At 41.5% G+C, this 12,734-nt stretch overlaps 1 protein-coding gene across 1 annotated transcript in view; it reads left to right on the top strand.

Moving 5' to 3' along the window:
* The window catches only part of GRIN2B (glutamate ionotropic receptor NMDA type subunit 2B), a 420,281-nt gene extending 415,591 nt beyond the window's left edge, over positions 1-4,690 (top strand). The window contains exon 16 of the mRNA XM_041735346.1: positions 806-4,690. The gene's annotated coding sequence lies outside the window, so the exon portion shown is untranslated. The remainder of the gene's footprint in view (positions 1-805) is intronic.
* Positions 4,691-12,734: the final 8,044 nt, after the last annotated feature.

Genomic DNA, 12,734 nt, shown 5'->3' with positions numbered 1-12,734 from the left:
GGTTTTCATTTTCCATCGGGCGGGGCGGGGGGAGTTGTTTTTGTATGGCTTCTGCTTCAGGGTGTCTGGGGAAAAGTGTATGTGAATGGAGGCCACTGTGGTTTAAAAAAAAAAAAAAAAAAGCCAGGGAAGAGTAAATTTGTGTCCACACCTCCCCACCTCACCAGGAATCCTCTTGGTCTGTGAGAAGTGCTCGTGCCCAACCACCCTGGCTTGGCACTGGGTCCCAGTTTGGCGCTAAGCAAAACCCAGGTCCCACAGATCACCAGCATTCCATGCAGAGTCCAGCTGGTGGCACCACGTTTTCCCTGTCAGCACCTTGGGTAGGAAAGATTCCCCAAAAGGGCTTAAAGCAGAATTGAGGTCAAATTAACCCTCAGTCTGAATGGGGCTGAGAGGTTTCAGGAAGCTCAGTCCCGAGAAATCTCCCAGCAGCCTCCTTGTGATGTTTAGCAGCCCTCTCAAACTGACTCTTTTCTTGCTAGTACCTGAGTACTGGCCCCCTCCTTCCTCTCCCCACCCTCCACTCCTGAGATATCAGCACTGCAAGCACATCCAGAAAAGTCCCAGTAAGTCTACTCTTTGAAGCATGTAATATCTGGTTACAGGGAGGTAGCGCTGGATACGTGTCTTACAAATATGCATGCTTTTCTAGAAAAGATTACTAGATCTGCTCAAAACTCAGTGGCCAGACGATTCTCTTAAAAAACGTGCAGAAGTTGGTTTTAGAGGTAGAAGGGTGGGTATGTGAGGGACGGTGCCAATAGTGACTTTATTTTTGCCCTGTCCTCATTTCTGCCCTCAGGACGGTGCTATTTGCCTCGAGCCAGGGATTCATAACCTGACCTTGGATTAACCAGACAAACAGAATTTCTTTCACTGGATTATTTGTTTTGTGAAGGGTGGCAGCCTCTCTTTATCTACCACGGGATGAAATGTCCAAATCCATTTACGCGAGATGTTACAGCATATTTTGTCCTTTCCTCCCATCGTCAAAAGCTGTCAGCTGGATAATTTCATTTTTCAGAGCCTTTTCTTTGGCCCCATTGGTCATTTCTCTTCAGCTGGATGTTTGAATTGGGACCAAATAAGGTATTCATGGCCTGCCCGAGAAAACTTAAAGAAAGGAAGGCCAAGCATTGTCAAGTTGTAGATGTTGCTTCATTCCAAAATAACAAGCCAGTAAAATGCACGAGGATGAATTCGGCAGTGAGCCCCTTCTATTCCACAGATGGGTCTGGACAGAGACCCAATCTATCCAAAACTGTGAGATTCCACAGACACCCTCGAGAGCACCAGTTGTTCCAATCTTCTTCAGAATCCATGCTTTCTATCTTTGGTGTCCTCTATCATTCCCTTCCACTGAGAAGTGGGTTGGTGGGGTGTGATCCTGTATCCTCTCAGTGGCAATGCTTAAATCTCAGCATTTCCACCAACCTCAGAGAATGTGCCCCTTGAATTTACCTGAGTCAAGAATGTGCACACCCTTCAGAGTGATGCATGTACAGTGGATCTCTAATTTCAAAGTATGTCACTGTGTATCCTCAGCCAGAACATGGGAAACATTCTTCGTGTGGATTCCCCTGTACTGGCCACAGCCATGTTGTGATTGGGGGAAAAAAATCCCAAACGATTCCATTAAGTGTTGGTGGTGTCACTAGTGCCAAAACGCATGTGTAATGTGATAAAATAGGAGTCTTCTATACAATTAAGTGAATATCACCCGCCCAGTCTTCTGTGGCCATGGGGAGTTGCCCAAAGTGGAATTCTCCGCACGGGAGGTGAAGAAACTGTTACCAAACTGCAGCGTGCTGGTCACCTGCACATCTCACTTAAGAACTAGGATTTCTTTGTTTTGCTTTTTGTTTGGTTTTTAGTTAGTTCAAGGTTTAGGGACAGAATAACCAGATTGTTTGGGCAAAAGCCTTTGGAAAAAATGCTATTCTAGAACTCACTTTATTCTTTTAATACCCATCTCTCTAAGAAAGCCCTGTCGTTGCTTGACACCCTGTGTGTATCTGTCTGGTGTGTTAGGAATGATTCACATGTGTGCATACATGATGCAGCTTCAGTGCTATTGGTGAATGCATTGGGCATTTCCAGCTATTGTGGCCATAACTTCTGTGCTCTCTGAGCCCAAAGCCATATAAGAAATGTGTGTTTAGTAGACTGCCAGACACTTTGGTAGAACATTCACTTTCTTCACCTGAGTGTCATAGACTCTTCTTTCTGTCTAAGGAACTGATTAGGGATGACAGGCAGCTAAAGGTGGACAGTTACACTGGAATCGGTCTGGCCTTACAAATGGTACATGATCTTCAGAGGTCCTGCGAGGACCTTTTGTTTTTCATTTCCTGCCCTGCTTCAACTGCTGGCTTCCTACACACATTTATTCCTCCAGCACTGAGCTGCTCCTCTGTCATTAGATGAAAATAATCCCAGGAAGGGTGACATATTAAAGCCATATTAGGGATTTATACATTTAGACACCTCAGTTTACATTAGGATTCTTATTTCTTTTCCTGGGAATAATAATACAGGAGAAGATAATAATGATACAGGAGAAGAGGGAGAGAGAGCAGAGAGCGCTGAGCATAACAAAGAAGAGAGTAAAAATGCAGGTCCCAGAGTACCAGGACATTTAAACCATCTCATCCTCCACCTGCTTTTATTTAAGGCTCATGTGATGCAGGAATAGGACTCCTAGCTATTTCCAAACACAGAATGCTGGGCCCCCAGAAAAGTGACAGTAGAGGAGTCTACTGGGTCTTGCACTCAGGCACGAATTATTTTTAATAAGCAGTCACATGAGTGTGTAGTTTGTGAGTTTCTAAATTCAATACCTTGTAGGGCAGGTTAAGAATTAGGACTCTTCCTATAGAAAATGGAAGACTGAAGCTTCTCTTCCCATAGAGGTGACTGAGTAGGCAGCTAGAAAGATCAAACTGAATCAATGTTATGATAATACAAAGTGTACTGTACTTATCTGTTCTGTGTCCCAATTCAGTTAATCTTCCAGTTTAGCTTATCAGTTGTTCTATGTTCAGTATGTCCCCACTTCTGTAGGGGATGCCCAGTGATCTCAGCACACACTAACTGTTAAGGAGCTACTGTACTACCAGGTGCTACTTAACCGGTGGGCAATTCTTTCTTACACCTACCAGATATTTGGGATATGACTAGGATGTAGATTCATCAGTCTGAAAACTTCTAATGCCAATCTAGATCTAGGATCTAGGATTCTATTCTATTTTGGGGTTTCAACAGCATATAAAATCATGGGATATCTAAATACATCCCACCTCCATCCCATTCCAGCCACATTGACTCAACCGCATGGGAGCCCTATGGATTCCATCACTTAAAATGTATAGACCTATCTATTCTCAATACAAAGAACTCTCCCCTCAAAAAAAAAAAAAAAAACAACTTTAATGGAAGTCTATGTTAGTTCCATGCCTTGAAGACATTAGTGAAGTTTGGAGACTCTAATTTATGATACTGAAGCAAGGAAAAAGAATTTTATCCAAAGAGTGATGGGTTAGGACAGGAATACTGGGAGTAAATGGGAAAAGTTAGAAATCATCCCTATTTCTCTGCCAGGATGTCCATTTGCATCCATTTCAGAGCTCATCACAGTGAGTTTCTGGCACTGTTCTGTGCTTTAAAACATAATTGCTGGTGTGATTACAAGGGTGAGGACTCCTAATGAGAACTGAAGGTGGCAAGCAATGTGGATGAGTAGAATTCCCCATAGCCTTGGGACTGCTGTGTAGAATCTGTGTTTTGGCAAAGGAAACAAATAGAATTCAGTGCCAGAATTAAGGGTAAAAGCACAACACTAAGCCCAATTTAAAACCGTTATTTTCAAGATTTGGTTTCCACACTTCAAGCCTGAACTCTCTTTATTTTTAATTATTTTAATAGCATTATGATATAGGGGGTTGAAGCAGATTCCAGTACTATGCAGTAGACAAAAATAAAAGGTCTGATTAAATACGTTAGTTCAATTAAACCAGTATCTATTGAGCACATACTATGCCCATGGGCTGGTACTGTGAAGAATATAAAAGATTTTCAAATGGAGTAGATTATACTCACATATAATATATGAATGCAGAAGTATCAAATATTTAAATGTATGCATTATGTTTGTATAAATAGATATGCATAAATTAGTGTATTTATACATGCAAGTCTTGATCTTTTTCTGGTTTTAGGGTGTGAGTAAAAGGTATTATCCATTATGTTGTTTTAAAAAAAAAAACACTGTAAAGATTCAGCTTTTCCCATCACAGCCAGACCTGGACCTCTTCTTTTGGGCTCATTCCATCTCCTGGGTCTGAAGCTCTGAAATTCCCTCTCTGACCACAGCCTTGCATTTTCTGTATCTTATCTGCCTTCCTTCATGATCCGTCTGCTGTTTTGATTCATAAACTTCTCTGACTGCAGTTACTTGCCTCTTTGGTCTAGTCCTGTGTTCACCCGCATCAGCAATATTCTCAACAGCGCTCTTTTCTTCCTCTTGTCTTCTCACCACATCTAATTGCATTTTTTAAAATTTATTTATTTGAGAGAGACAGAGAGAGAGTGCATGCATAAGCTGGTATAAGAGCAGAACGAGAGGGACAGGCAGACTCCACACTGAGCACAGAGCCTGACATGGGGCTTGATCTCATGATCCTGAGATCATGACGTGAGCCAAAACCAAGAATTAGATGCTTAACTGACTGAGCCACCTAGACACCCCTCTAATTGCTTTTCTAACTCTGCATCCCATCCTGCCATCATCCATTCTACTTCTAAGAACAGAGGGTCTTTCACCTATGCCAAGAGCACAGAGCCAATCCATTTAGTCTCACCTGAACCCTATCCAGCTTGAACATCTTTTTTATTTCTCCTGTTTTTACTTCATGTCATGTTTGCTAAGTGGTTGTTAAACTTGGTTTCCATGTTCCTTTCATTTTCTTCCCCTCCCTTTCACTAGGCAGTCTTTCCTACTGTATTGCTAAGAAAAGATTTTTTTTGAGTTCTCACATAACCTCTCCTCTCTACTTGTAAATTCCTGCTGTCCTTCATCCATCTTTTCCATCCTCCTGCCAAGCTCAGAGCCCCTCATCCCTATGCTCTGATGCCTACGCTCTGACCTGTCCTGAGGTCCACTCCAGCCAGCAGTACTTCCTTTGTGCGTCCTTCATCTCTTCCACACATCTCCCTACCGAGTCCTACCGCCATCTCTAAGAACAAATCCTACAACAGTCTCTAAAGGCAAATCTCTCAATCCAATTAGATTGTTGAAGTCCATTCCTTGGTTTATTTTTTCACTTTCTAAGCCTCCCAAAAGTGTAGCCTATCTTCACTTCTCCACCTAATGCTCACGGCTTAGCCTTTAAAAGTGGGCTGCACTCTGTCACTCTACTGAAACTATGCTGTGGCAACATTCCAATGAACTTCTTACAAAATCCAATAACCTTCCCCACCCCCACCTCCTCCTCAGCTTCAAGAGTCCTAACCTAAATTTACCATTGGGAAGCAGCACATTCTGATTCTAATCCTAGCCTTCTGGTCCTCTTTCCATGTTCTCTTGCTGATTCCTGTTCTTCCTCCTATCCCCTCAGCACTGACTTGCCGTGATGGTATTCTGTGCTTGACCCTCTTGTCGTCCTTATCTCCATGCTTCTATGGCAATATTTTTGTCTTCTACCACTTTGATGACTCTCTGGAGATAAATTCCAAATCTTTGCACCTAGACCGTCCTTTTCACTCAGCTTAAGGCCCATATTTCCAATCACCTCCTGAACAGCTTGAGTCCAATATCTGAGACAGTCCCTGCAAACCAACATAATCATCAAATTCCCCCTTCTGGTTAATGATACCACCATTCTTTCTGTCACCAAACTAAAGCTTTCCAGCAACTTTGCCACCTCCGTTTCCCTCATCCTGTACATCTAATCATCTGGAAAGTCTGTAAATTCTTACCCCCTAAGATTTCCCAGTGTCTCCATTTCATTCAGACCCTTCCTTCTAGTCTGGATGAAAGATCCCTTTCAGTATCTTTTTGCATTGTTCCAAGATTTTATATTTTATTTGAATCTACTCTTCTCAGTATTCACTTTCTAAATATAGATTAAATCATATCATTCTCCACCTTAAAAAAAAAATTTCAAAGGGCTATCCTTGCCACAGTCCAGCAGCAAGAATAACTTCTTGTTACTTGCCTGTGTAAGCCCATGCAGCAGGACAGGCTGAATCATACATTTGTGTCTTACCTTTCCTATACTGACTTGTTTTCACATGTGTCTTTCCTTAAACTGCTTCCTTTGCTCAAATCTCACTTCTCCATCTCTCCCATTTCCATTCTCATATAATATCCATCTCTCTTTATACAGATCTTCAAAGAACAGAACAAATGGACTACAATATTCACTTTACTTCATCTTCATCCAAAAAAATATAAATATGCCTCTTGTGAATGTCCCACAGCACTTTAATTGTATCTCTCTAGTGACAGCTATCACAGACTATCTTATTTTATGGTCACTTAATTATACATCTCATCTCACCTACTAGATTATAAACTCCCTCTGGTGGTCAGGGCCCATGCATTTATTCATCTTTTTATCTCTTGTAGCACCTACCAGTGCATCTTGTATATGGAAGGCATTTATAAATATTTGATATTATAAATTATAATCAAAAAGAAGTCACTTTATTCTGCCCAGAGGATACTTGAATCTGCAGTAAAACCTAAGGATGAGTCTCTCTACACTTATTTCTGTATTTCTGCACCTATCCACGATCACAGCAATATGTTGAATGTATATTTTCATGTTAATTATTATCTCCAGTGGGAATTTGGATTCTTCGAAGCTTTGCTCTGTTCTGTGATGTTACTCTGTGACTGTTTTATGAATAGTATTTGGAATACTACATGTACACAAACCAAATAAGTGGCAGAGAGAGAGACCATTGAGGATATTGATCAAATGTTAGGTATCCAGATCTTTCAGATGCTTTGAGTGAAGCTTGTCTGCAGACACTTCACTCCTGGACTGAGTCGCTAACAACCTGACCTATGCTGATGATTGATCTGGCTTTGATGCAATCTGTAGTCTTTCCTACTCCCCCCCCCCCTTTTTTAGGGGAGGGGTGAGTGATGACTTGCAGTATCAGAAGGACCTGGCCACAATTCAGGCTCATTAATCATTCAGTCTAATGGCCCCTGGATGTTAATCCAGTAGGACTGATGTATTAAGCTGAACACTTGGTAATTTCTGCACCTGTATCAATGCTCATCCAGACTTGGGAAACTATTTGTGCTGCTCACAACCTTGTCTTATTATATCTCTTTACTGGGCTCTCTAGATTCTCACTGTATCTGAGGCTTTGTCTATAGGACTACTTGCCCCAAAGGGGAGTCAGGAGTTGAAATACTCGAGCACTTTATTTCTGATCTGTACATTGCAAATGGAAGTAGGTTAGGATTTGAATGAGCTGACTCAGAATTCTAGTAGTTAAAGCACTCCTTTTTGTCTAAACGTGAAGGGATTCATTACATTAGAGGAGACAACATCACCTCTGACCTTATGACTCCTGTCCCTTTATTCCTGGAACCCTACTCTGCTCCCTCTGTTTCCATGGTAGTCCACTGAGCAGTCTGTTCTGTTCCTTGTAGTCAGTGTCAGTCCCTGTTTGTGCCCCTGAAGAAATTCTTGGAGCTGGTACTGTCCTTTTACTTAAGCCACTCTGGTAACCAGTAATGTTCCTTCTTCTGGCCAGCTTCATCTATAAATCTCATTATGTCATTGATTATGAATTATTCTCCTTTGGGAGGCATCTTCTGCCACTGTGTGCTAATTTAAAGCATACTATAGAGAACTGAATTCAAATAAGTTACAGGCCGTGACAAGTCTCTTCTTCAAAAAAGTGAGCAAAGTCCATTCTTCACTGAGACAGGAGGGAGATAGAGGAATTGTGATTGGCAAGATAGGGCAAAATGTGACAATTTGGGAGGCACCTTAACAGAAATTAAAATGTACGCCTAGAGAGAGATTTTTTCTTCTTCAAAATCCTATCAGGTCTAGATAGTCCTGCTCCTGGGAATGGGGTAGTTAATATTAGAGCAAAATCCAGCTCATTGTGTGTGTGCATGTGTATTACTTTTTTGACACGACACACACCAATGAAACAAATAGTCTGATAATGGCTGGTAGAAGGGTAGGAAGGCATGCACCATCCTCATGAGGGACATTCATGAATCATTGTTGGGCCAGTGGAATGAAAACGATTCCAGGAAGTCATAGTATATCCAGAAGACAATTTTATCCGTTAAGTGTTCATGTCAATTTTTTTTCCTATAAATACATAAAACATTAAGGCAGGATAGGAGGAAAGAAGAGGATGGGAAGTCTACAGTAGAGTTTCCCTTCATGTCACAAAGCCAGGAACCTGCACCTGAGTCTCTTGAATGCCCCTTGGTTACTGGTTTTGATGATAGCTTCGGAAAAGGGGCAAGACCCAAAGCCGATGATCTTCCAGATGTCTGTTCCTTTAGTTCCTTGGAATGAAAGCTCACTCAAACTTGGAGCTTATTTCCAGGGTATAATTGGACTGAGGATAGAAGTACACCTACTATTCTCTCTTTTTACTTACAATCTGAGACACAGCAGAAAAGGAAATAATTTTTTAAAGATTTTATTTAAGAAAGAGAGAGTGAGATTGAGCATGAGTGGTGGGGAGGCACAGAGGGAGAGGGAGAAGCAGGCTCCCTGCAGAGCAGAGGGCCTGACGTGGTGCTCCAGGACTCTGAGAACAGGACCTGAACCAAAGGCAGACACTTAACCGACTGAGCCACCTAAGTGCCCCAAGGAAATTTTTTTTTTAATTTAAAAAGCACTTACTGAGGATCACCTTCATGCTCATGTGTGGGCTGGAGGTTGTTTTTTCCAATGCCAAAAATACCAGGAAAGATAACAGCTGTCCAGAACACTGCCAGGAAAGAAAGAAAATTACACCTGCCTTCAGCTATAACTGTGCCCAACCCATGATGATTGAGGAACCTGAATCTAACCACATCCATGAGATCCTGATAAATCTCATTTAACAGGGAGTGAAGCCATGTGTCAGCCCTGAGCCAGGGTCTCTCAGATTACAGCACTCAGAGATACCCGGGCAGAGAGGGAGTGACCCCATCACACCCTTTCCCGACAGAATCTTAGCAGGCCATGATTCTGTCTGTCCTGCTTGCATTAAGAGACTCACAGTCTCAGATCTGACAGGAGGAGTTCAGCTTCAGGACATTTGGCCACAGGAATGCAAAATGTGCTGACCTGCCTTTTCTCTTAGATAAGGATATTATATATTTCCAAAGGGGACACTAAAACAAAACCAAAAATTAAAGCATGCTTACTTGAAACCTCAGTCATATTCAAAAGAAGAGTCTTTGTAGTTAGTTCCCAATGTCACTGTCACATTTTAATTATAATTGATCATTTTCTTTTGAAGTCAAGGGCTATTTAATATTCCCTTTGGCTGCAACAAGAACTATCTGAAAGCCACAGTCTGGGCCACAAGGCTGCCTCTGCCTGAGTTGTGCTCTCAATAACTTATGCATTGCTTCCACATATTCACCCAGACAGCACAACTGGACTAATTTGATCTCTTTGCCATGAGCTCCCTTATGCTTGTATACCTCCCCAGTACACACACTCCTAAGAGATTCCAAATTGCCAATTTCAATCACCTTATGGAGGAACAAGGATGCATTCTTTGAAGATGAAAGAGCTCATTTAGAACTGGATGGACATATTCTACTTCATCAAGCCAGTGTTTTCTCTTTTTTCTACCTAAACTGTGGATCACTGACAGCTTAAGATTTGACAGGATATCTAGGCTTATGTGAAAGGAGCATTTAATTTCTGATAGAATAACCTAGTTGTCCTGTTGCCTGTCCCCATTTGACCCTGTGGAATTTGTGTGGAACTCTGATGTCCTGTTGATGGGTCAGAGCTAGGAAGATGGAGAAGCCGAAGCCAGTCCCCCTGCTCAAAGGACATATAGTCCTGTAACGTAGATATATACTTATCCATATGTACCCACATTTCTTCTTGACAACACCATAAGCAGGATTGGAGAGGTTTGTCCTCATTGGGGTGAGGAATGGCAATACATGCCTTGAAAGATTCAAATACTTTTCCTCTTTCAGGGTCAGGAGAGGGAAAATGAAGACTTCCTGTCAGTAGGAAACAAGACTAGAGTAGCATCCAGATAGAATTCTTACTGAGGAAAACATAAATAGTAAAAGTACTCTTTCCTTGATGCAAATGTAATTGGAAGAGAACTTGAGAACTTAAACATTTGTTTCCTTCATCACTTACCATCTCTTGTATTCTCCTACTACTCTTTCTCAGTCTGGGGATCTGGAGGTATTCTATGTCCGGAATCACACACACTACACACTCTGTTCAGTTGAGAAGCTGAGAGGGCATAGAGCTTGAACACGTGCACAGTAGTTAATGTTTCCAAGCCAGAGTCCAAGAATCCTGGCATCATCAGGCCCTCTGTATTTTAAAGACTGAGGACAGAGCCTGCTGTGCATACCTGGGACCTTGGATCCCAGAACAGAGAACAACTTTGTTGCTAGACTGCTCCTGAGACCCATGGGCATTTCCACTGATCAGGGCAATTACCTTGGTTATTTCTTGGTAGCAGGCACAGGAAATGGAGCATATAGAAATTTGAGGAGTCATTCCTTGAGCATTCTTCACTTAATTCTTATGTAGAAAGGCCCTGAGCCATGGCAGTTTCCAGCCTGCTACCCCTCCTTGGAGGATAGAGTTTCTAGGGTCACCAGCAGCCCCCTTAGGCCCCCACCACATTTAGCCTGTGGTACATTCTGAGTAAATCAGTCATTGGTAGTGAATATGGGATAATTTACCATAACTATTTCTCCAGATGGCCTCCTTTGGCGTGGAAATATGATCTCCTTTTAATTTTACAGATGAAAAAGTTGAAGCACAATGAAATTTGATGATTAGCCAAAAATAAGGTTATTTAAGAAATTCTCAATAGGACCAAAGCTTGTCTGAATTTCTAGCCTTCATCCTAGCTCACTGAGTAATGTTACCTGAATTGTCCATCCCCATCCCTTGTTAAGCACCTAATAGTGGAGAAAAATCACTAAAGCCAGGCAGCTGATTTATCCAAATCTCTCCCATGGAATTTGTCTTCATTGTAGACCCATACACATACACACATGCACAGAGTACACGTGAGTCCACAGAGACAAGTCAGAAGAGGCAAGAATAAGGCAAGAACTTTTAAAATGAGCAAGAGATAGAAAGATTTCTGTAATGAAGAAAAATTGAAGGCCAGATGACATAAGTGTTTTTGAACTTTGGGGGGTAAGACCATGTGAATCATTTTTTTTCATTAAAAAAAGTTTTATATAGTGTGTAACCCACACAAATAAAAAGCTTAAGGAAAACTGAGGCAGAAGCTTTCTTACAGAGTGTTAACATGAGGAAGGGAGTTTTCAGGAACGTGTGCAAAGAAATCAAGATACTCTGAAGGTATCGGAAGCTTTGGTCAGCCCACAATGAGGAGGGAACCTCAGCAGAGAGCCCCCTGGACTCTTCTTCTGGGTACCCCTATAATTTAGTCAGGTTCAAACACAGCAAGCCTGCTTCCAATATTAAGGCATCCATTTTTTTTTCTGGAAACACAAATAGAAGTATAAGGAAGTACACATATACAGTGAATCCAGAAGGAAGGCTTTATATCCCCTAGACCCACAATTATTATCCCCTCCCCTTTATGGGAGTCATGAGCATTTTAAAGACTTAATAAATGTCTCCCGAGAATTCTTATGAAACTTTGATTTTGCCCCAAGATTATAATGGTGAATTATTTAAGCATCCAGGGCACAGGGAATCCTGTGGCCACTTTCTCCTGCGATCCACCTGTTCATTGATGAATGGTATCAAGCTCAGAAAGTGTCAACCTTTCCAAAAAGGATAGTGTTTTTAGTTTAATCCTGCCACAGAACAGATTTTAGTTCATGTATGGAGAGCATTTTGCTTATACCAAGAGCAATAAAAGAGCTCTAAATGTCTTAGCTTAATGTAGAAAAAAAATTTTTTTTTCATTTCATCAGCTCATCCTGTCCCTAGAGGGAAGACAGGACAGGAAGTAGGAATGGAAAAGTCCTTCCGTGAGTGAATGGGGACTCTTCTATATCATCAATTGCAGTGTTGTCATTCCCAGAGACTGGTTCAGGATCCTGGCTTCAGGAAAGAGTATGGGCCTAGAGAGGAGGTAAGTTTTATTCTCATGTAAGGGAATGATGTAGAAGAGGGTAATAGAATTCTTCTTAAGCTCAAAGTTTAGAATTAAGCCAATTACAAATATCTTTTCTCTATTTTTTGCTTCCCAATAAGCCACATGAAATCATTATGGTAACATAGTAAACTAAGAGAAGGGGGAAGGGGTATTCTATCTTTACGCCATGGTGACTTGATCCTTCACATAAGTGTCATTAAAAATATGTGGATCGTGTTTCTTATTGTTGATAAGTAACAGGGCCAACAGCTGGTAAGCATTTGGAGCCTCCTCATCCCCTGAGATGACCATTCCCTGTTATACCACAGCTATATTCCTTTGTAGGAGTGGAAGGGAGATAAAAGGATTCACGGGGACCCTAAAGGCATAAAATAACAGAGAATTGTTCAATTGAG

This window comes from Vulpes lagopus, chromosome 21 (assembly GCF_018345385.1).
Source record: "Vulpes lagopus strain Blue_001 chromosome 21, ASM1834538v1, whole genome shotgun sequence".
Taxonomy (NCBI): Eukaryota; Metazoa; Chordata; class Mammalia; order Carnivora; family Canidae; genus Vulpes; species Vulpes lagopus.
This window is presented reverse-complemented; position numbering and strand designations above follow the sequence as displayed.